The sequence below is a fragment of the Camellia sinensis genome, chromosome 4 (genome assembly GCF_055761805.1).
Source record: "Camellia sinensis isolate YWXY chromosome 4, ASM5576180v1, whole genome shotgun sequence".
Classification (NCBI taxonomy): Eukaryota; Viridiplantae; Streptophyta; class Magnoliopsida; order Ericales; family Theaceae; genus Camellia; species Camellia sinensis.
The window spans coordinates 205,675,953-205,700,929 of NC_138964.1; the positions used below are offsets into that span (position 1 = coordinate 205,675,953).

Sequence of the window (24,977 nt, forward strand, 5' to 3'; positions counted from 1 at the left end):
AAACTTGCAAAATATAACAATCGAGAAGATGAGTTATTTTGAGAAAAGATAGGTAGATGAGAGAATGAATGTAATAATGGAGAAGATAAAAAGATATGTAGATAAACTAAAAAATATTGGCAATATATATATACATACAAAAGTAACAAACACTTAAAAAATACATATAAAGTAAGAAATAATATTAGGAGCATAAAAATGGAAAATATGAAAAGATGTGTAGATGAATTGAAAAATATTGAGAAAGAGAAATATATACACACAAAGTAACAAACACTAAAAAAATACATATAAAATAAGAAATAATATTACACTGACCTTGTAATGATTTTTCCAGATCATCAAACTTGCAAAATGTAACAATCGAGAAGATGAGTTATTCTGAGAAATAAAAGATGGATAGATGAGAGAACGATTGAATCTGATTGGAATAAACTGAATAAAGGTGTGTGTGAAAGTTATAGGAGTTTTGGGTTTTTTTTTTTTTTAAATTGAGATTGAGAGTGAGATAGATATTATTGTAGGTGATAGATATAGATGAATATTTTATTATTTGGGGATAAATATTATTGTTAGTGATGGATATGGATAAATATTTTAATATTTTATATTTTATATAGGGAGAGAGAGTGAAAAGACTTAAAGAGTGAAAAGAGAGGTGAAAACTGGTTTCACGCAATATTATTTTTTCTTCAAAATTATGAGAATTTAATATTCAAGTTTTGAAACTTTTTAACTTAATATATATATATATATATATATATATATATATATAATAAGGAAGCTCAGAATTTTGTCCATGGATGGGACTTTTGTCCCTTTGTCCAAATTTTGACCATTAGATTGATTTCATCTGAGGGTTAAAAACATCTTACTCTCATCTCTTTCAACACACACTCTCTCAACACACACACTCTCTCTCTCACACATACTCCTCTCCTCTCTTTCTGTTTTCAAATTTTGAACACACTCTCTCTCTCTCTCTCTCCATTGGAGCCCATTCCCGTACCTCCCTGTCGAGACCCAACCCGTGCCGTGCTTCCCTATCTTCATCTTTTCTCTTCCTCCCTCCCTCTCTGCCGTCAACAGGGGAACATCAACAAGGGAGTCATCCCCGGCCAGAGCATCACCTTCACCGTCCCCGGTTACCCCTCTCTCTCTCTCTCTCAAGCCAATATGTATAATTTGCATTTTGGATGTATATATATGTATATGTGTATATAGATGTATGTAATGGGTTTGAAATGTATGTAATGCATTTTGGTTAATTTGAAATGGGTTTGATTTATGAAATGGGTTTGAAATGGGTTTGATGATTTATGTATGAAATGGGTTTGAAATGGGTTTGATTTATGAAATGGGTTTGAAATGAATTTGTGTGTGAACACACCCTCTGTAAACACACCCTCTGTGTTTGTGTGTATTTGTGGGTTTGAAATGAACACACACCCTCTGTCCCCGGCCATATAATTTGCATTTTTGGATGTATATATATATGTATATGTGTATATAGATGTATGTAATGGATTTGATTATTTAATGGGTTTGATTTATGAAATGGGTTTGATTTATGAAATGGGTTTGAAATGTATTTGTGTGTGAACACACCTCGGCCAGAGCATCCCCAAGGCATCTTGCTCGCTGCAGACATGGATGGTCTCTTATGGGTTTGGTTTTGGCAGATGCTTCTGTTTGCTTTCTTTGTTTGATCATTCACCTATTATTTTATTTTATTTATATTTTTTATTTTTTTATTTTTAAACTATAGAACATGAATAGTTTATTTATTTTTATTTATTTTTTATAAGTTTGATACATAATAATACTTTATTTCTAATCAAGTAATCTTAGCAATAATAAATATAATAGATGCATATATATACAATTTTCATAAATAACTCAATTTTCTGAATATATTTAGCCCAAGTATTGATTTAGATAGGAGACACTAGACTAATTATAAAGATATTATTTTAAATTTTTATCAATGGGTTTAATTTGACTGGTTCGATGGTAATTTTGAAATTTCTTAAAATTTAAGAATGAATTATAATTTAATGTTATCAATGTAAATTTTTCATATTTTTTAATTTTATAATACTTAAAATACATATGTCATTTTGTGATTAGTTCAAAATCTAATTTACATAAATCAAGTTAATTTTTAAAACCTCTTAGTCATGACCAATAATATATTAGTATTATTTACTTAAATTTTTTGATTTCAAATCATGTAATGATATTATTACTATTTTTAATTTCAATGGTTATGGTTATGGTATAAAATTTATATTTAAAACATTAGTTTATAAATTAAATTGCAAAGGTTTAACTGCTAGAAAAATTATCATAAATATTATAACAAAAACCAATGATTAAATGACACATGGGTTTTTATAAACTCAAAAAATTGAAAACATACCACAAGAGTGGGGGATGGGTTTTAGGGTAGAAATGAGACACTGTTTGGCTTACTGGATTGAAAAGATGTACATACCACAAGAGTGATGTGTATAGTAGAATTTTCCTAAAGTATTTGGTAAAGTTTAATTATTGGATAATTTAATTATTAAGCACATTATTGGATAATTTAATTTAATTTAATTATTAAGCACATAAGTATTTCAAGAATTTTCCTAAAATAATTTAATTATTGGATACTCTAAGCACATTATGTAGTATTATTTATGTAGTAATATAAATTAATGACATAACCAAAAACTCATTTCACAATGAGCGTGTGTGTTTAATTATTGTTTTCTTTTTCTTTGATTCAACTAGGTCTTTCCTTGCTAAGCTCTGTTGTTTAAAAAATTCAACTACAGTGTTTCTTTCATTTGTCCTTTTAAATTTGTATATTAAAAAAAAAAATTGTTTAGTACTGATGGTCACAATTGTTGACAAATAGGGTTCTATCATTAGAGAATAGAGAGATGAGCTCTTGCCAAATTTTGGCATTGTTATAATTTGGCACCAAAAAATAGCACATGAATTGGAAGTGTTGTTGCCAAATTTTGGCTTTCGCATGAAGGGGAAGCATACCATTAGAGTTGCTTTGCCATGTCATTTTAATCTTTAAAGCTGCTTTGCCACGTTCCAATATGTATTTTTTTTATTTATTGTGGGGTATAGGTTATTTGAGAAAATGGAAGTCATTGCCGCCACCGTTGATAGTAATAAACAGAATTGACATTTTTTTGTGGTGTTTCTTTTGATAAATGTGTATGAATGTGCACTAAATCTGAGCATGTTAATGAATAGATTTAAGCATTCATTTTATGAAGTTTTAATACATATCGGAATGTATTATCAAATATGTAAAACAATTATATGTATTTCTTTATATGTGGTATAATCATAATAAGTTGCAAGTCTTCCCATTTAATAACTTCTGTTGTGGGCAACTTTTATGGCCTTAATTGGTTCCATATTAGTGTATTAGTTTTATGTTTTTGGGCCAAAACATGAAAATTGGTTACTGTAGACACCCCATTTTTGACCGACCTTAAGACTCAGACGTCACCGATTGAGCGCTTGGTGATATTGCATATTATGTTCGTTTAGAAGTCTCAGAGTCGCGGTCGTGAACCGTGCCTCCGGATTTCCGAACCCTCTTCTGTACCTTGCCTCGGTTTGCGAACCAGACTCGGTTTTCTCTGTTTCTTTTCCTGAGGGGAGGGAGAGGTCCTGTAGACCATCTCTCGGTGGCCGTGGGCTACATTTTGTGGCTGTAAGCCATTTTGCCCATTTCGGAGCCCGGTTCCCGGTTTTCGGAGCCATCAGGCCATATGCCTCGATTCGGGACCGCTCAACCATCTCCATTCGCTCTGATTTTTGGCATACATCTTATTTACTCCCTTTTGAGGGACACTGGGGTCTGAGAAACCCACTTCATGGCCGAACGCCACTTTTGGTGCTTAGCAGCCCATTTTCGGGACCCCGAACTACGTGTTTTGGCCCCCGAGCATTCGTTTTGCATCGATTTTCGTTCATTTTTGGCAGGTGCCTCTGTTTCATCACTAGCAAGGTCACTGGAGGGTGGGAGGCCAGCAATTATCTTGGCAACCAGTTATATTCCATTTTCGCCCTCCGACACCCATTTTTCTCACTCCCGAGCCAATGTTGAACACCTTGGGGCCACTTTCTTCAACCCCAAACCACATATTTGTGTTGTACACACGTGGGAGGATCCTAATATCATATGGCCGGCCAGAAATTCCATTTGACCCTTTTGAACCCCTCTTAAAAATGGCTTATTCTCTCTCCTGTTTTACAGTTTCCAAATTCGAACCACAGGGTTGTGATGAGGGGACATGGGAGGACACCAATATGTGGTGGCCGGCCACTAACACAACTTGGCCTTTTTGACCCTTGGCCGGCCGGCTAGGGGAGGTGGCCGGCCGGCCACCTGCAAGTCCAAAAACCAGCCGGCCATGTCCTCACAAAAGGCACTTTACAGCTGTATAGCTGTTTCCCCCAGAAAATATCTCAATCCGGGGGATATTTTGTGGGGGAAAGCCTTGGTCCTTTTCCCCCACTGTAGACACCCCATTTTTGACCGTCCTCAAGACTTGGACGTCACCGTTTGAACACTTGGTGATTATCCATGTTTGTGTTCGTTTGGAGTTCCCGGAGGCCTCGGCTCGTGCGCCTTACCTCAGGATCTCCGAACTCGACCGTTTAGTGTCTGGTTTTGCACCAAACACTTGTGTTTTGCCTTGGAAGGGCAGGGTAGGGCTTGTGGACCATCCCCACCCATCACTGGCAGTGGCTAGAGACCACCGGCTGGTTTTTGCTGCCACAGGCAATGTATATTGCCGGCCAGCACTATTTGTTGCTGGTCAGCACTTTTTAGTGCCGGCCGGCACTCTCTTTGGCCAAGATGGCATTTTTGGCCGACCGATTACTGTGCATCTGCTTTAGCAGATATTTTAAGACAGCTGTCTTACTTTTGCTCCCCTCCATACACGTGTATGGAGGGATCTCCCTCTTATGAAGCTTGTCTTGTAAGCTTTACAAGACAAGAAGTGCCATATAGGGAGAGGAGAGCTCTTGGCTTGAGAGGAGACATTTTTTTGAGATATTTTGAGAGCTTAGACAGCCATTGTTAGGGTTTGAGATCTAGGGTTAGGGTTGTTACACCTTATCTCTCTCTTTTTCCCTCTTGTGTGTGTTTTAGTGTGTTTAGTCCATACTATTGCACACAAACACATAGGGTGTGTTTGGTAATGTTTACGTTTTCAGTTTATATTTACAAAAATTTTATAAACTGATTTTTGTTTATTTTTTGTTTATTTTTAGAAAAACATAAACTACAAACGCGTTTGGTAATTGACAAAATGTTTAAAAAAATTTAAAAATATAAAAAAGAGTGAGAAATGACAAGTGGTGGGAAGTGGCGGCGGAAGACGGTGGTGGAATGTGGTGACGATGGGTGGTGGGTAGCTGGTGGTAGTGGTGGGTAGTGGCAGGTGGGTGGTGGTGGTGGGTGGGTGGGTGGGTGACGGTGGTAGGTGGTAGCGAGTGGGTGGTGGTGGTGGTGGCGGTGGCGGGTGGGTGACGGTGGCGGGTGGTGGTGGCAAGTGGGTGGCGGATAGCGGGTGGTGGTGGGTGGTGATGGTGGGTGACGGTGGCGGGTGGTAACGAGTGGGTAGTGGTGGTGGTGGTGGCGGCGGCGGCGGCGGCGGTGGTGGGTGGCGGGTGGTGGTGGCAGTGGCGGTGGTAGGTGGTGGTGGGTGGTGGGTGGCGGGTGGGTGGTGGGTGACGGTGGTGGTGGTGGCGGGTGGGTGGCAAGTGGCTGGTGGTGGTGGGTGGGTGGGTGGTGGGTGGCGGCAGGTGGTGGATGGTGGTGGCAGGTGGGTGGTGAGTGGTGGTGGCAAGTAAGTGGCTGGTAGTGGTGGCGGGTGGTGGATGGTAGTGGCGGGTGGTGGATGGTAGTGGCGGGTGGCGGGTGGATGGCAGGTGGGTGGTGGTGGTGGTGACGGCGGCGGCGAGGGGTGGGTAGTGGTGGCGAGTGGGTGGTATATGGGTGGTGGCTAGTGGTGGCTGGTGGGTGGCTGGTGGATGGTGGTGGCGGGTGGTGGCGGGTGGGTGGTGAGTGGTGGTGGCGGAAGACGGTGGTGGAAAATGGTGGCGGGTGGTGGCTAGTGTTGGGTGGTAAAAAAAAAAAAAAACTGAAAACTCAAAATGGAAACACATTTTTTGTGTTTTCATTTTTTAGCTAAATTTATAAACTGAGACCACTGATTTATAAATCAAAAATTTTACCAAACAAGTTTTTATTTTAGTTTTTTAAATTTTTGTAAATATAAATAGAAAACTGAAAACGTAAGTGTTACCAAACGGCACCATAGTGTTTCACCTTCCTTTGGCTCTTGAGGTTCTAAGGGACTGGTTTTGAAGTTTTGGTGTTGGATTCAAGCTAAGGAAGGCCATTGGAGCACCATTGTTGAAGAGGACTACAAGGGTAAGAAACTTACACCTTTATTCCCCATTTTTGCATTGATTTTCCACCTGTCTTAGAGCTGTTTTTGTGCTTATTGTATAACATAAAAAAGTTCTGTTTTTAGGCCCTCTTTATTGTTTATTAAGAGTGTTTTGTTGTTTGAGGGTGGTTGACCCCCCTTAGGCCTTGAAAGGCCTCATTTTGAGCCATTTTGTGCTAGCTCCGGGATTTTGGTGTTGGGATCTCTTCACCACTGAAATCTTGAGGGATTTTAGTGGTGAAGGTGATGCCTTGAAGTCCCAAGAAGGAGAGGGCCACCCCCTCTCCTTGTTGTCCTTGAAAAGGGCATGTTTTGGCCTCTTGAGAGAGCCTATGCTTGAGTGTGTGTTGAGCATGTTTAGGCTATTTTTCATGCTTATATATCCATAATATAACATGATTTTAAGTTGATTTTGGTACTCCATGCATGCTTAGCATAGTTGCTTTGTAATGCCTTGTTTATGCCTTAACATGTCTTAGGTTGTTAGCCTTTGTTGGAGCATGTTTTAGGCTTGGTCTTGTGAAGATTTAGTGCATGTTTTGCCATGTTCTAGGTCTGTCCTAGGTTGTTTGGGTCGAATTTGGCATGCATCATATAGCCCCTTTGTATTTGGGCTTGTTGGCCTTGAGTATGTGCATGTGTAGCATGACATCTTTGCATCGATTTGGTGATTTGGGGTCCCCCCACATGTTATTTCAGTCCCATTTCCATGCTTGTTTGATTGTCTTGCATGCCTTTTTAATGCTTTGGAAGCTTGTGTAGCAATGCTCCATGTTTTGACCATTATGCATGCCTTTGTTTTTTTGAGTCATTTGGATGCCATCTAAGTGGTCCTTAGGCCTTGTATTAATGTCCCAAAACTCTGTTTTTGGTCAATGAGTTTATACCATGTTTGGTCTTACTAAGTGTAGTTCAATGCCCCATTGGTTTGCTTTGAACACTTGGGCTATTTATTGCATATTTGGCTTGATGTATTGTTTGGTTTGGCACCATGTTTTAGCATGATTTCAATGCTTATGTTGCATGTTAATTAGTCCATGATTCTCCCTTTCAAATGTGTTTGAGGGTTGTCCAATTTGTGCTTAAGTGTTGGCCCCTCAATTAGGTGCATGTGTGCATGTATATTTGGTCCTTCATTATAGCATTATGGCTACTGTTTTAGGCCTATTTAGAGTTGCCTAATTCATGTTTAAGTCCATCTTCGCACCCATTTGCATCGCCATATGTATGCTTGTATGCTTGCATAGGTTAGTTGCCATGCCATGTTGCATCCTTAGCTTGTATGCTTAGGTTGCATTGCATTTTGCATGCATTCCTTGCCCCTTGATTTGGTGATAGGGATTAGGACTTTGGTTTGATTTGGTTTGCATTTCATTTGAAATCAAAGTTACATACTCGGTTCTTTGGGCCATCATGCATGGAAATGCGTGATTGGTGGTCCGAGAATCGAGGCACATGCTCCTTTGAGTCATTATCATGATAAGGGACATGAGTGGTGCATACATGCCTTGAATTGTGCTGCCATGCTTTGCCTTGCCCTCTGTTGCTGTCATTTGCAGATTCTGCAGGAACACTCTGCCGACCGGCAGTGTATAGTGCCAACCGGCAATAATTTCTCTGCCGACAGCTTCGTTTTGTGCCGATGTCCACACACCACTGCCGGTGGTAATTCCACTCAGTCGGTGGCACTCCCCAGTGTCCAGGGATGCAGTCTTGAGGTTTTGACAGCCTCCAGAGGAGTGAAGGAAGGAAAACAGAGGCAGCCTACGCATGGCGGCGCGTTTCCCGAGGCGGTTTATCTGTTTTCTTAGCTTAATTTAATTTGTTAATTAAATTAATTAATTTGTAATATTAATTAGCTTGCGTAGTTAATTAATTTGTAATATTTATTTGGTCCCTCCGAGTGAGGGCAAATCTGTAATAAGCGTGCGTGAGTGGTGTGTATGTCTTCCAATCCCCACTTCTTTCTTCCCTTTTACTTACCTGCTTTGTTGGTTAGTATTAGGGCATGTTTAATTTAGCATACCTTATGCTATGCATGCGTGCATCCATGCATTTGTATTGCATGCATTAGGCTCGGTACATCACGTTAACTGCATTTGTATTTCAATCCAAAAATTGAATATGTGATAATTGATCGCATTTCATATGCCATGCTTAGGTTAGCCGAGCCTACTTCGATTGTACCCCGTATGCGTTGCATTAGGCAATTTAACATGAACTAGGACATGCATGTTTGCTAACTGGTTTATTGTTTTGGCACGGAGTACGATGTAAGTATTTTTGCTTTAGCATCTCGCATGAGTGTGAATGCTACCATGACAACATGCTTAACATGTGGCTAGATGCTTATGTGTTATAAACTGCTTAAATGCCTGTGGGTGGAGGTTGGGTTGTTTGAGTTGGAAAAACCCATTGAAATCCGTGTTTTAAGCCTACTTGCGAGTAGCAAATTCCAAAGTACTTTTCAAAACAAACAGATACGCAATGCTTATTTCCAAATTAGGCAATCTAGTCTATACTTGTTTGCTGCGCGCATAACATAGTAACGCTAGGTGTAGACGTCCCCGAACGCCCCGGGAGGAACGAGCTCCCGTTCCGTTCATTTGGGGTCACTACAGCTCAGGACTCTCAATTTGTCACGGTTCTTAATCTGAACCAAATAGTCCAAATCCGGCAAATCGTTTTGAGAAAAAAACAGATTTTTGAAAGAAGTGCCAAACATGGACTGCTTTGCCAGATACAGAGTCGCCACCTAAATGTTTTTATTTTGGGGAAATTTAGGAAACCCTGACTCGGTGCCAAAGGCCACGTGTCCGTCATCACCAAAGTTGCCTCGGCTCGGGAACTTGGGTACGATTGGGGAAGGTCACTTCGTGAGCACCCCCGCTCGCCCGATCAAAGATCGGCCTCTACTAACCATGATATCTATTTTTGAAAACATTGTATGTTCTTATTCCGGTTATTAGCCTAGGTTACTATGTGATGCACACAGCATATAAGTATAGACTGGGTCGCCCGAATTGGAACAAAACATTTCATGTTTATTTATTTGAAAGATGGTTTGCTACTTGCAAGTAGGCTTAAAATGGAGATTTTGCCACCTGCAGGTGGGCTTAGGAAAAGATGTTTTTGCCACTATCTAGTGGGCTTAAAACTCACAGTTGATGATTTATTCCAATTTAAGTAACCCAACCTTCACCCACAGGCATTCAGGCAGTTATATCACATAAGCATATTGCCTCATGGTAAGCATGCTATTTATGGCAGTCACTCACACGCATGCAAGGATGCTAAAGCATAGAACTTACCGAGTACTCCAAGCCGAAACAAAAACTCATTAGAAATCATGCATGAATCCTAAGTATACAGAAATGCCTAATGCAACACATGCAAAAATGCAATCTATAGTAGGCCCGGCTATTCTAAAAGATGGCATATGGGATGCAATAGCTAACAAACATTCAATTTGGAATTGAAAGTACAATGCAGTTAGTATGATGCGCCGAGCCCGGTGCATGCAATACAGATGAATGAAATGCAAACATGCTATCATACTGTATGCTAATTGAAATATGCCCTAATCTAACCACCATAAGCGGATAAATAAAAGGGAGAAAGACGTGGGGTTGGAAGACATACAACACACACACGCACACTTATTACAGTTATGCCCTCGCGCAGAGGGTCCGAATAAATATACAGTCCCAAATGAAAGAATATTACAGTCCAAATATTACAGTCCAAATAATATACAAATTCCTAATTAATCAAATTAACTAAGAAAATAAATAAAACTGGCATGCAAGCCAGGGACTGCCTTGCTTCTGATGGATGATGCATGTCCGGGTTGTCTTGCGCGGAAATCCACCGGGATGCCCCAATTAGCCTCTGTTTAGTAGTTATTCTTGGAAAACGCGCCAAGTCCTGAAAAGTTGCTGATTCTTCATTTTGCTGCAACAGAGAGCAGGAAAGGGGCATAGCAATGTATTTTCACAAATATATGCATGCCTCGATCCTCGTGCCACCAATCACGCATACCGAGGCATAATGGCCGAGGAGTCGAATTGCACAATTCAATATAGGATGAATGCACGTGAAAACACAATAAAACCTAACTCCATCATAGATAATCCGGAGTGTCGGTGACTGGGGAATTGAGACGCGTTCCGTCACTCGAAGTACGAAACGCACTTCGTTTCCCGTGCCCGGGCTAACTCCTATCTCGAACACAATGCAATATGCATGACATGCATGAAATGCGACTGAGATACAATCCTAACATACACAATGCTATGAAAATGAGATGCCTCGAAATGCGTGCACACGGGCACGTAAACCGAGAAAATGACAGAATGCGATCTAAAATACAACTTAGTATGCACTATGCTGTAAATATGAGATGCCTCGAAATGCGTGCACACGGGCACGCAAACCGAGAAAATGACAGAATGCGATCTAAGATACAACCTAGTATGCACTATGCTGTAAAAATGAGATGCCTCAAAACGCGTGCACATGGGCACGCAAACCGAGAAAATGACAGAATGCGATCTAAGATACAACCTAGTATGCACTATGCTGTAAAAATGAGATGCCTAGAAACGCGTGCACACGGGCACTCAAATCGAGAAAATGACAGAATGCGATCTAAGATACAACCTAGTATGCACTATGCTGTAAAAATGAGATGCCTCGAAACGCGTGCACACGGGCACGCAAACCGAGAAAATGACAGAATGCGATCTAAGATACAACCTAGTATGCACTATGCTATAAATATGAGATGCCTCGAAATGCGTGCACACGGGCACGCAAATCGAGAAAATGACATACGCAATGCAAATGACAGAGAAATATGATATGGGCTTACACTAACATGAGAGAGACTCAGCCACACTCACATAAGAGGCCGGTGGATGAAAATGAAGTGCCTCGAAATGCGTGCACACGGGCACGCAAACCGAGGCAATGGCATACGCAATGCAAATGACATGAAATGGCATATAGAATGCAACATGGACTTATACTAACACGAGAGAGCCTCAGCCACACTCACATAAGAAGCCGGTGGATGAAAATGAAGTGCCTCGAAATGCGTGCACACGGGCACGCAAACCGAGGCAATGGCATACGCAATGCAATATGGCTAAAATGGCATATAGAATGCAACATGGACTTATACTAACATGAGAGAGCCTCAGCCACACTCACATAAGAAGCCGGTGGATGAAAATGAAGTGCCTCGAAATGCGTGCACACGGGCACGCAAACCGAGGCAATGGTATATGCAATGCAATGGCATGGAAAATGATATGAAAACATGCTAATGGATTTTCAGCAATGAAATGTGGGGGAAAACAGCCCCGAAATGAGGCGAAAACACACCCGATGCATGGAATCTCTCCCGAAATGCAAATTAGGCGCATAGAATGAACTACAGCTATACAAAGCATTCATAATTGGTACATGGAATGAAAAGACAGAAGCAAGGCAGCCCCAAAATAAGCATTTTACCAGTACAAATCATGGCCAAACAGCAAGCAAAGATAGGGCAACAATGGCATGCAAAAATGGCCCTAAACATGAGATTATGAAGCAACTCACAGCTGCTAACTCCAAATAGGTTAGGGCCCTTCAACAACATTGAAGAGGGGCCAAAAATATGCATATTTACAGAACTGTAAAAACTCTAAAAATAAACATAGATATGGCTAAGCTCTTATGCAAGAAAATGGGCCAAAAGGTGGCCAAAGAGGCAAGTGGTATATACACAGCCCAAACTGAAAAATTCCCTTCTACAACATTGAAGAGGGACCAAAAATATGAACATTTACAGAACTGTAAAAACCCCAAAACAGTATACAAACATGCTAAAAATGCAATGCAAAATGAGGCTCAAAAGTGACTTATAACACAAAGTATACAAAATATTCATCAAACAGCCAAAGGCCCTTAATGAAACATGAAGAATGAGCCAAAATAAGACTATCTTTAGTACTGTAAAAAGGCCAAAAATGGAAGCATGACAGGCTACCAAAGCATGCAAAAATGGGGACCAAAGAGAGGATATAACATGAAGTGGCATGTGGAGGTCCCAAACATTGATGAGCCCTTCTTCAATGTTGAAGAGGGGCTCAAAATAAGCCTATTTTTAGTTCTGTAAAACGCCCAAAAATGGAAGCACACTAGGCTAGTAAATCATGCAAGAAAATTGACATACAAGGGGATATTGAAGCAAGTGCAATATGGGGGCCTCAAACAGGGTTGAGCCCTTAATGAAACAAGAAAATGAGCTCAAAAAAATGACCTTTTCAGTTTTGGTCGGAGCTCAAATCAGTAAGCATGTTGGCTAAGAAATTGGTGCAAAAATGAGCCACAAAAGGGGGAAAGTCTACTTACCCTTGAAAGCTTGACTTTGGTTGCCTCTTGGCTTGAGTTTGTGGCTCCTTAGGCCTTGGAGAACACCTTCAAACTTCTGGAATGGAGGATGGAAGGGTGGGGGTTGGTGGTGTAGAAGAAATGGTGATGTAGGACTTGGAGGTTTCCAAGGAAATGAGAGAGATTGAGGGGGATTTTGTATCCCAAGCTTGAAGAGCAAATTTTCTAACCTCTATCCCCAATGCCACCTGCTGGTTATATGGACCAAAAGGAGAGGGAGTATGGAAGGAAAGGGTGGGGGAAAAGGATCAAGACTTTCCCCCACAAAATATCCCCCGGATACAGATTTTTTCTGGGGGAAAGGGCTACACAGCTGTAAAGTGGAAGGAGAGAGGAACATGGCCGGCCACCTATTGGGCTTGGAAGTGGCCGGCCGGCCACCCCCCCTAGCCGGCCGGCTAGGGGTCAAAAGGGTCAACTTGAAATAGTGGCCGGCCACCACATAATGGTGTCCTCCCATGCCTCCTCATCACAACCCCGTGGTTCGAATTTGGAAATTCTAAAACAGGAGAGAGAACAAGCCAATTTTAGGAGGAGTTCAAAAGGGTCAAAAGGAAATAGTGGCCGGCCATATGATATTAGGATCCTCCCATGTGTGTACAACACAAATATGTGGTTCAAAGTTCAAGAAAAAGGGCCCAGGTTGTTCAACATTGGCTCGGAAGGAGGGGTTCAAAAGGGTCAAGAAACATTAGTGGCCGGCCATGAACTTTTAGGGTCCTCCCATGTGTGTACATCACAAATATGTGGTTTGGGTTTGAAGAAAATGGCTCCAAGGTGTTCAACATTGGCCCGGAAGTGCGAAAAATGGGTGTCGGAGGGCGAAAATGGAACATAACTGGTTGCCAAGATAATTGCTGGCCTCTCACCCTCCAGTGACCTCCCTGGTGATGAAACAGAGGCACCTGCCAAAAATGAACGAAAAGCAATGCAAAACGAACCCTCGGGGGCCAAAACACACAGTTCGAGGTCCCAAAAATGGGCTGCCAAGCACCGAAAGCGGCGTTCGGCCACGAAGTGGGTTTCTTAGGCCCCAGTGTCCCTTGAAAGGGAGAAAATAAGATGTATGCCAAAAATTAGAGGAAACGAAGATGGTTAAGCGGTCCCAAACCGGGGCACACGGCCAACGGTCCCGAAAAACCGGAAACCGGACTCCTGCGGCCACAAAATGTAGCCCACGGCCACTGAGAGATGGTCTACTGGACCTCTCCCTTCCCTCAGGAAAAGAAACCGAGAAAACCGAGCCTGGTTCGCAAACCGAGGCAAAGCACAGAAGAGGGTTCGGAAGTCCGGAGGTAGGGCTCGCAGCCGCGACTTTGAGACTTCTGAACAAGCACAACATGCAATATCACCAAGTGCTCAACTGGTGACGTCTGAGTCTCAAGGTCGGTCAAAAATGGGGTGTCTACAGTTGCCCCTCTTTGACAGAACTCGGAAGTCATAAGAATGACGGGAGTGAATGTCAAAGCCTAGAGACGACCCATTTTTGACAAGGCCGAAGACTTAGACATACAAGATAAACAGAGAGGTGCCCGCAGGCATGCCCGCAGGCAGGGGCAAAATGCAAATGATATGCAAGAAGATTTTGAAGATTGGACTTATACGCTATGCGAGGCCGGTTTTGAAAGTTGGACTTATACGCTACGCGAAGCCGATTTTGAAAGTTGGACTTATACGCTACGCGAAGCCGGTTTTGAAAGTTGGACTTATACGCTACGCGAAGCCGGTTTTGAAAGTTGGACTTATACGCTACGCGAAGCCGGTTTGACGAGTGGACTTATACGCTACGCGAAGCCAATTTGAAAGTTGGACTTATACGCTACGCGAAGCCGGTTTGACGAGTGGACTTATACGCTACGCGAAGCCAATTTTGAAAGTTGGACTTATACGCTACGCGAAGCCGATTTTGAAAGTTGGACTTATACGCTACGCGAAGCCGGTTTTGAAAGTTGGACTTATACGCTACGCGAAGCCGGTTTGACGAGTGGACTTATACGCTACGCGAAGCCAATTTGAAAGTTGGACTTATACGCTACGCGAAGCCGGTTTTGAAAGTTGGACTTATACGCTACGCGAAGCCGGTTTTGAAAGTTGGACTTATACGCTACGCGAAGCCGGTTTGACGAGTGGACTTATACGCTACGCGAAGCCAATTTGAAAGTTGGACTTATACGCTACGCGAAGCCGGTTTTGAAAGTTGGACTTATACGCTACGCGAAGCCGGTTATCACTCATGATCATGCAAAGAGAGTTGTAATGAAGCAATTATGCGAAATAAATGCAACATTTTAAGCGAATGCTAGGCAAGCAAGTAAGCTCGAGCCAAACTACACCTCGTGCAGAAAGGATGTAAGAAAATTATGGAATTCTCACTGCAAATACAGTGTGCATGTGTGATAGATACACAGAGCGAACATGTGATTGATACACAAAAAGGTGAGCACAAAGTGTGATGGATGCACTAAGTGAACAAGTATGATAGATACACAAAGCGGGAGTGTGTGATTGATACACAAAAAGGTGAGCACAAAGTGTGATGGATGCACTAAGTGAACAAGTATGATAGATACACAAAGCGGGAGTGTGTGATTGATACACAAAAAGGTGAGCACAAAGTGTGATGGATGCACTAAGTGAACAAGTATGATAGATACACAAAGCGGGAGTGTGTGATTGATACACAAAGCAAACACGTGTGATTGATACACAAAGTAGGCATAGCGAGTGTGTGATAGATACACTATTTGAGCAAAGTGTAATTGATATACAAAGGGTAAAGTGAGCAAAGTGTAATGGATACACTAAAGGTGAACACAAAGTGCGACAGATGCACTTAGTGAACAAGTATGATGGATATACTGAAAGCGAACACAAAGTGTGATAGATGCACTATGTGAACAGAGTATGATTGATATACTAAAAGGGAACACAAAGTGTGATAGATGCACTTAGTGAACAAAGTATGATTGATATACTAAAAGGGAACACAAAGTGTGATAGATGCACTTAGTGAACAAAGTATGATGGATATACTGAAAGTGAACACAAAGTGTGATAGATGCACTATGTGAACAGAGTATGATTGATATACTAAAAGGGAACACAAAGTGTGATAGATGCACTTAGTGAACAAAGTATGATTGATATACTAAAAGGGAACACAAAGTGTGATAGATGCACAATGTGAGCAGAGTATGATTGATATACTAAATGTGAACACAAAGTGTGATAGATGCACTTAGTGAACAAGGTATGATGGATATACTGAAAGCGAACACAAAGTGTGATAGATGCACTATGTGAACAGAGTATGATTGATATACTAAAAGGGAACACAAAGTGTGATAGATGCACAATGTGAGCAAAGTATGATTGATATACTAAAAGTGAACACAAAGTGTGATAGATGCACTATGTGAGCAAAGTATGATGGATATACTGAAAGTGAACACAAAGTGTGATAGATGCACAATGTGAGCAAGTATGATTGATATACTAAAAGTGAACACAAAGTGTGATAGATGCACTTAGTGAATAAAGTATGATTGATATACTAAAAGTGAACACAAAGTGTGATAGATGCACAATGTGAACAAGTATGATGGATATACTAAAAGCGAACACAAAGTGTGATAGATGCACTTAGTGAGCAAAGTATGATTGATATACTAAAAGTGAACACAAAGTGTGATAGATGCACAATGTGAACAAGTATGATGGATATACTAAAAGCGAACACAAAGTGTGATAGATGCACTTAGTGAACAAAGTATGATTGATATACTAAACGAATGAAGTGTGATTGATACACTAAATGAAAGAAGTGTGATTGATACACAAAATGAGAATGTATGTGATAGATACACAAAAGTGAATGAAGAAAAGTGTGATAGATACACTAAAGAAATGATCTTCAACCAAACTTCTTTGAATGAACCGTACGTACGATATCGTGCATGAATGAGAAAGAAACTTGATAGGTACAATGCAATACAATGCATGATGTTTAATGAACACAATAAACAAGCGTAGCGGCGCTTTAGAAAGCACCTCACGAGGTGAGTGGCGGTGAACCGCTCTTCTCCGATGGGGATCTCCCCTTATGCTCTTCGAACACTTTCCTTCAACTTACAGTACAAAGGCTCTGAAATACTGACAAGGGTTCTTCATGTAGAACACTTTGGACGTTGCCTTTCTTCCTGATCATATTCACAACTTTCCCTATTCTCCAACGGGGTGACAGACTAGGTTGGTTCAATATCCAGAATTGAGGTGCATACACGCTATCTCAACCTATGGGGCTTCCATACAGATTTCAAGCCGAGGACACGCCTCTGGGTATTTAAACCAGACTTTAGTCTCGGAAATCCTGAACCTTTACGTTCTAGGCATCAGCCATTCGAACTCTAGTTTCCACCGTTGCAGTTGGTCTCCTAGGAACTCATTGCGAACACAGCCAAGATGCCTCTGGCAGGGAATGGTACTCAAGGAGAGCACTTTTGATCGCCATTTTGGCTTGAAGCAGACTTGATCTTGAGCTTGAGCTTGAGGTAGAGGCACACTCATACTTCGGAGTATTTGGCAAGACTTGAAGAGGTACACACGGAATGTAGTCCTGGAACTTACTGAAGTTGAAACAAACTCAGATACCCGACATTTCCTCTTTTGCTTTGCTTTGCAGTCCGGAACCCATATAGCTTCAGATAGGTCCTGATTTTATTGTTCTGACATGACCTGGGTTGAACCCTGCGGTTTTATGAAAGAACGAATCTTATTTTGCGCAGATGTGGAGAACGGCACGGCACTCGGAGCGCAAAACGATTTTATTTTGAAATTGATAAATGAGTTCTCGACCGGGTATTGAGCCTACAACTGAACACAGCAAAACGACTCAACAAGGAAATGAAAGGCACACCACCTAGACACATCGAGTAACACTCGAAACGACTCAAAGCAAGAATCGACACACAAAACAAAAGACACGACACACAGACGTTCACCGGGAGCATGTTTCACCGGGTATTGTTCCCCACCCTCTCTCATTTGTGACCCTTACGTCACTCGGCCCTCAAGCTCTATTTTTCTGAAAAAGCCCTTTTCTCACTTTTTCTCTCATTACACATCTCTCTATTCTTCAATCTCTCATTTTTCATCCCTCCCCTGGGTGGTCGATGGATAAACAGCAAATTATGGGCTCGTGCCCCTAGCATTCTGCTAGATTCTATTTCTTCCACTCACAGCTAGTGAATTCCTCCCACAGAAAGGTTGCGCTACAAGTGGGTGTGTAGCAAGTCTGCAGCTAACATCAGTTGATGATGCTTTGCTGGGGAGTTTGGACGTGATAAGATCTGTCCAGATGATGGAGTGGAATATCTTGCCCCATTCTAGTTCGTGCTTTGCACTTTGCCTGATATCTCGTTGCTTGGAGGATGAGAGAGCTTTCAGCCCTTTGTTGTTAACTTCAGTTGTGCCCTCTTCTGGCAGGTAGAATGCCCTTCTTGGCAAGAATGTTGACAATGGGAAAGACAGGAAGCCTGACTCAACTGAGCCCCTAGTTCATCATTTTGACCATTTTTTTGTTTTAGTTTTCTCCTAAAAAATTTTGACCAAAATGAGAGTTAGATTAGCATGCTTGTTCAATTTTCTGATTTAAAATCATGCAAGTCAGGCTATGAGCACTGAAAATTTTCCTCTTTTAGGTCCAAGAAATGGTCCAGTTTTGAAAATGGAATACTTTTCGAAAAGGTTAGTCAACCTCAGTAAAAATTCTCAAAAACTATTTTTGCAAACGACCACTGCTCAACGAGCACGGAACCCGCTCTTGAGACGCACAACCTCGGATTCGAAGGAAAATTGCCCCTTGCTTGAGGGGAACTGTATGGCAACGGAAAGTTGCCCCTTGTTTGAACGGCACCGCGGCGTATTGAATGGCAACGGAAAGTTGCCCCTTGTTTGAATAGCACCGCAGCGCATTGAATGGCAATCCTCAGAATGACGAACACAAGCAAATCCTCAGATACAGAGAAGACAAAGATGACCAGAACCATCGCATGGACACAATCGAATTGTTTTACGGCTGGACTTCAGAATGAAGTTGCCTACGTATCCCAAACATGGGAATCAAGCCTTACGTAGTTCAGGGTTAAGGTACGCTCGGGTATTAACCTCTCCTTTTTAGGCTCTAACTTTTGCCAAGGCGCCCGTTGCGGGTTTTCGACCTTGCGAGCTTTGTTCTTCTTTTTTCAATTTTTGTATCTTTTCATTCTTTTTCATTTCCTTTTTTTGATTTTCTTTTTTTTTTGCTCTTTTTTTTGCATCTTTCTTTTGTTCTTTTGTTCTTCTCTTTTTTTTTTTCTTCTTTTTGTGCTCTAACTTTTGCCTGGGCCGCCCTTCCGGGTTTTCGGCCCAGCGAGCCTCTCGAAGGATAAAAGTGTGACAAGTCTATGCCAAATGGTTTTAGGATCTCGAAGCCATCTGTATCTAGGAGAATGGCTGCTGTTCTAGCTTCGCAAACTTCTTCTGATGAGACCTGATCTTCTTGACCCGACTTCCTTGCCTCTTGTTCGAGGGCTGCTTTGAATCTGGCCACACAGGCCTCACATTGTAGTTGACCGTTGAACCTTCTGAATTCAAGTTCAAGGTTTGGAAGCGAAGGGGTTAAGTCTCGAGGCTGAGAGTGATCCTAGGCTGCACAATCTCATGAGCGATTCCACACAGGTCTTCGCAGGACCGCGCAAAACATTTTGTTTTTGAAAGTTTTTAAGAAAGCGAAAAATCGCTCGCGCTGAAGATAGTGTAGAACCAATCTGGATCAATGCCAGGATCCTTCCCCGTACTCACGCTAACAAGCATGATCTCAATCATTAAGGGCTTAGCATGCCTCTCTTTCTCTCAAATGATCAAATTTTTGCAAAACCCGAGGAATTCCTTCCTCTTCGTTTTCACCGCGGTGTTCAAAAAGTTTTGAAAAACTTAGGTCAATGCAATGATTTTGGGGCACAAGAGAGCAGGTGGAATGCACTGCCATTTCATTCAAACTTTCTGGCACAATTGGCACACGGCCGAGGCAAACACAAGAGCGTGAAAAACCACTGCTGTTTCATTCAAATCTGTTGGCACAACTGGCTCCCTGACAGAAACAGACTCAAAACAAAACGAAAAGACAAACACAAAACAAAATGGTGACGCCCGAGGTAACACCCCCCGGAATCACCCGACTCCTATACGACAGGACTGACTCGATACAACAAGACAGACCCAAAACCAAAAAGAGACTAACTCAAAACAAAAGACAAACTCAAAACAAAACAACAAGACTGACCCAATACCCAAGTCAGAAAGCACAAAATCCAGCATTCGCAAATGCTCAAAACAGTGCATGCCATCCACCATATCTGGAGTAAACTGAGCGCTGCCCGCAGGTGGTTCGTCCCCCCAATCACATCACATTATCCCCCAAGTTCACTGATCAAGTGCCGATAGATTTTGCAGGACCTGGTGCGGGGATGACTCCATTGTCAAATAGATCCTGTACTTCATGACGAAGACGGAAGCAGGCGTTGGTAGTATGGCCAGTTTGTTGATGGTACGCGCAGTACTGGGTAGTATCATGTGTAGCCGGAAGAGGGTTCGGGAGAGGCCGAGGCTCAAGGGGTTTGAGATGGCCTTGTCCAACAAGGATTTGGAGAGCTTTGGACAAAGGCATATAGAGGGCATGGAAGACCCTCCGACCTCGGGGTTGGTATTTCAAGGTTTGTGGATTTTTGCTGGACGCACCAGCAGGGGGATTAGCAGGTGCTGGCCTAGTTTGCTGATCTCTTCCGAGTGGAGGATTAGGGCTGAAAGGAACATTCCTCGTACAAAGGCCCTTCTCCTGGCTTGCCCCTTGATTCAGACTGCTCTCATTCTGAGTGGCAAAAGTGTCATCCACAGTTTTTGTAACAACTGCGAGGACTTGCTCTTTGTTCAGTCTCTCAGCTTTCAAAGCCTCAACAGCCAACAGAAGATGTTCATTGGGATCCATGTCCGCCCCTATCTTGTTCCTACTAGTCGCTTCCACTTTGTCAAGAGATTGGCTTTCCTCAAATGCAGCCCGTCCCAACATCGGGGAGTCTTTCGACATGAAGTTCCCGGTATGTGGTGTGGTCGATGATGGAGCCAATGTCCTGGAGGCCAGATCCGTCACGGTTTTTTGAAGATCTTTAATCATTCCCATCAACTCGGAAGTAGTGGGTTCACGGGTTTGAGATGGTTGAGGTTCAGGTGCACCCATCATGCATAAGTCCATGCTTTCTGGGATAAACACCTCAGGCTTGGGTAGATGGGCCGGGGTGATGTATATGCTGGGGTCAAAGCTGGATGGCAGTATGTGGATGTGATTGAGGTAGGCAGGAGATGTTTGGTCATTGGGGTCTGAAGGTGGAGCTATCGTCCGGTTGTCAATGAGATTTTGGACCTCATAACGAAGGCGGTAGCAACGATCGGTGCCATGACCGCGCTGCTGATGGTACACACAGTACTTGACGGGGTTATGTCTGGCTGGGAGTGGGTTGGGAAGAGGTTGAGGATCGAGGGGTTTGAGATGCCCTTTTTCCATCAAGGCTTTCAGTGTGCTAGTCAGTCTCATATAGAGGGGGGTGAAAGTTCTACCCTGAGCTCGGACTAGGCCGGTTGTTTCTATGCTTGGTTTGGCAAAAGGGTTGGCTGTGGCGACTGTATTGATTTCTGTGGGTTTCGGAATAGCGCTACTACCAGCGTTGGTACTCCCTGAAATCACCCTCCTTGTCAGTTCCCTTGTCCTGGGGATGATCCCGCTGTTGAACGCATTCTCGACTTGAACCCCCAGTTCATGCAAACTTTTGAAAGTGAATAGTGGAGCGACTATTAACTTTTGCAACATATCATGCTCGAGGTTTCGGACCATCATCTGCACTTGATCCCTCTCAGAAGGGCGACGATCTGTCATTTGTGCTGCCTTTGCTCTCCACCTTGCAACGAATTCCACAAAAGGCTCTGTTGGGTTCTGGCGGGTTGCTTCAAGCTCTTGGATGGTCATTTCAACTTGGGTATTGTAGGAATACTGATCGACAAAGGCCTCAGCCAGTTCTTCCCAGTTTTGCTTCACTGTATCCTCCAGTTTGGTATACCAAGTAGCTGCTACACCCGACAGGGTTCTTCCATACAGAGAGAGTTTCTGTGGCTTAGTCAGACCCATCGGCTTCATGACATCTAAGAAAAGTCGGATATGTACCATTGGATCTCCAGACCTGTCGAAACGGTCGATATATGGCATTTTGAATCTGTCTGGGAGCCGGATGGAAGCCTCGGTGTGCCCATCCTCAATGCCAGGAATGGAGTTAAGGCCCTGTGCCTTTTTGAATTGCTTCTCAAGGTTTGTAATTTTCACTGCAGTCAGATTGAACTCATCAACATGAAAGGGTTGAGTTCTCTCATTAGGCTGCACCAGGGGTCTGAGCACCTGAGCTTGAGCCAACCCTTCTCGAGGATTCAGACACTGCAAATCTTCAACTGGCGGAATTGGGTCAAAGTTCGGCTGGGGTCCCAAAGTTGGATGTGAGGCAGATGCCCCAGATGGGCGCTGCGTTTCAATACTGGCCTCAGCCTGCATGGCAGTTCCCTGATTTAGCGCTGCTATCACGGCCGCAAATTCTTCCGAACCTTGTGCCATCACGGTCTGCTGAGTCTGAACAAAGGTGATGTGACTGGCGACTGACGGATTAGATGAACCAATGAGCCCTGACCGGCTTTTCTTTACCTTGCCTCGGCGAAAGAACACTGGTTGCCCTTGAATTGAATTTCTGACCTAACAAAGTCTATCAGCACAAGTTCGATGAACCTCGGGGGATATCGGAGCCTTCTGAAGCTATGGTTCCCAGACTACCTAGCAAAAGAGAAAACAAACAGCATCTCAGCCTGATTCCACCTGAATAGATATGAGCCTATTTGAATGAGTGTGCCCTCTACTGAATTCTGCCCCAAAATTCGGCCTCAAAATCTGAGTCTGATACCCACAGGTAAAGCTGACTCCCGAATACTGATAGTAATGCCCGCAGGCCTAATGCCCAAATTCGCAAACTGGTGCCCGCATGCCTGATGCCCAAACTCATATACTGATACATGCATTCCTGTAGAGACGCACTCTAAAGCACATAACAGATAAGTGAGAGCCAAAACACCCCTATAAAGGGGTAGGGTTTCCCTGTCCTATTTTGTCAGGAGCTAGGCTTTCACTACGCACGCAGCGGCTTCAAACAACCTATAAACGGGTAAGCAACCTGTCCTAGTTTGGAATGGTCACTATGGATCCGAATATGCACTAGGTCGAATGGTCAAAGAGGGTGCCCCGGAAAAACCGGGGTTTGTGTTCCCATACTGGCAGAGCCCACAACCGGTCAGCCTTATGGTCATGCCTTGACAAGACAAGCCTCCGGCAAACCGTTCAGGAATAGCAGATGGCAAACACGGTGTCCTAGGCGCACCAATGCAAATGCAATGCAAAGAAACACACAAGTGTAGTCAAAAACAGATATCATGAGTTCGAGTCAAGTTCTCTAAATCCCCAGCAGAGTCGCCAGAAACTGTAGACGTCCCCGAACGCCCCGGGAGGAACGAGCTCCCGTTCCGTTCATTTGGGGTCACTACAGCTCAGGACTCTCAAATTTGTCACGGTTCTTAATCTGAACCAAAGAGTCCAAATCCGGCAAATCGTTTTGAGAAAAAAACAGATTTTTGAAAGAAGTGCCAAACATGGACTGCTTTGCCAGATACACAGTCACCACCTAAATATTTTTATTTTGGGGAAATTTAGGAAACCCTGACTCGGTGCCAAAGGCCACGTGTCCGTCATCACCAAAGTTGCCTCGGCTCGGGAACTTGGGTACGATTGGGGAAGGTCACTTCGTGAGCACCCCCGCTCGCCCGATCAAAGATCGGCCTCTACTAACCATGATATCTATTTTTGAAAACATTGTATGTTCTTATTCCGGTTATTAGCCTAGGTTACTATGTGATGCACACAGCATATAAGTATAGACTGGGTCGCCCGAATTGGAACAAAACATTTCATGTTTATTTATTTGAAAGATGGTTTGCTACTCGCAAGTAGGCCTAAAATGCAGATTTTGCCACCCGCAGGTGGGCTTAGGAAAAGATGTTTTTGCCACTATCTAGTGGGCTTAAAACTCATAGTTGATGATTTATTCCAATTTAAGTAACCCAACCTTCACCCACAGGCATTCAGGCAGTTATATCACATAAGCATATTGCCTCATGGTAAGCATGCTATTCATGGCAGTCACTCACACGCATGCAAGGATGCTAAAGCATAGAACTTACCGAGTACTCCAAGCCGAAACAAAAACTCATTAGAAATCATGCATGAATCCTAAGTATACAGAAATGCCTAATGCAACACATGCAAAAATGCAATCTATAGTAGGCCCGGCTATTCTAAAAGATGGCATATGGGATGCAATAGCTAACAAACATTCAATTTGGAATTGAAAGTACAATGCAGTTAGTATGATGCGCCGAGCCCGGTGCATGCAATACAGATGAATGAAATGCAAACATGCTATCATACTGTATGCTAATTGAAATATGCCCTAATCTAACCACCATAAGCGGATAAATAAAAGGGAGAAAGACGTGGGGTTGGAAGACATACAACACACACACGCACACTTATTACAGTTATGCCCTCGCGCAGAGGGTCCGAATAAATATACAGTCCCAAATGAAAGAATATTACAGTCCAAATATTACAGTCCAAATAATATACAAATTCCTAATTAATCAAATTAACTAAGAAAATAAATAAAACTGGCATGCAAGCCAGGGACTGCCTTGCTTCTGATAGATGATGTATGTCCGGGTTGTCTTGCGCGGAAATCCACCGGGATGCCCCAATTAGCCTCTGTTTAGCAGTTATTCTTGGAAAGCGTGCCAAGTCCCGAAAAGTTGCTGATTCTTCATTTTGCTGCAACAGAGAGCAGGAAAGGGACATAGCAATGTATTTTCACAAATATATGC

At 42.7% G+C, this 24,977-nt stretch overlaps 1 long non-coding RNA gene across 1 annotated transcript in view; it reads left to right on the forward strand.

Annotated features, from left to right (window-relative positions):
- Window positions 1-784: 784 nt before the first annotated feature.
- LOC145823540 (uncharacterized) overlaps window positions 785-24,977 on the forward strand; it is a 57,532-nt gene continuing 33,339 nt past the window's right edge. The window contains exon 1 of the long non-coding RNA XR_014365825.1: window positions 785-1,144. This is a non-coding gene — a long non-coding RNA (uncharacterized LOC145823540). The remainder of the gene's footprint in view (window positions 1,145-24,977) is intronic.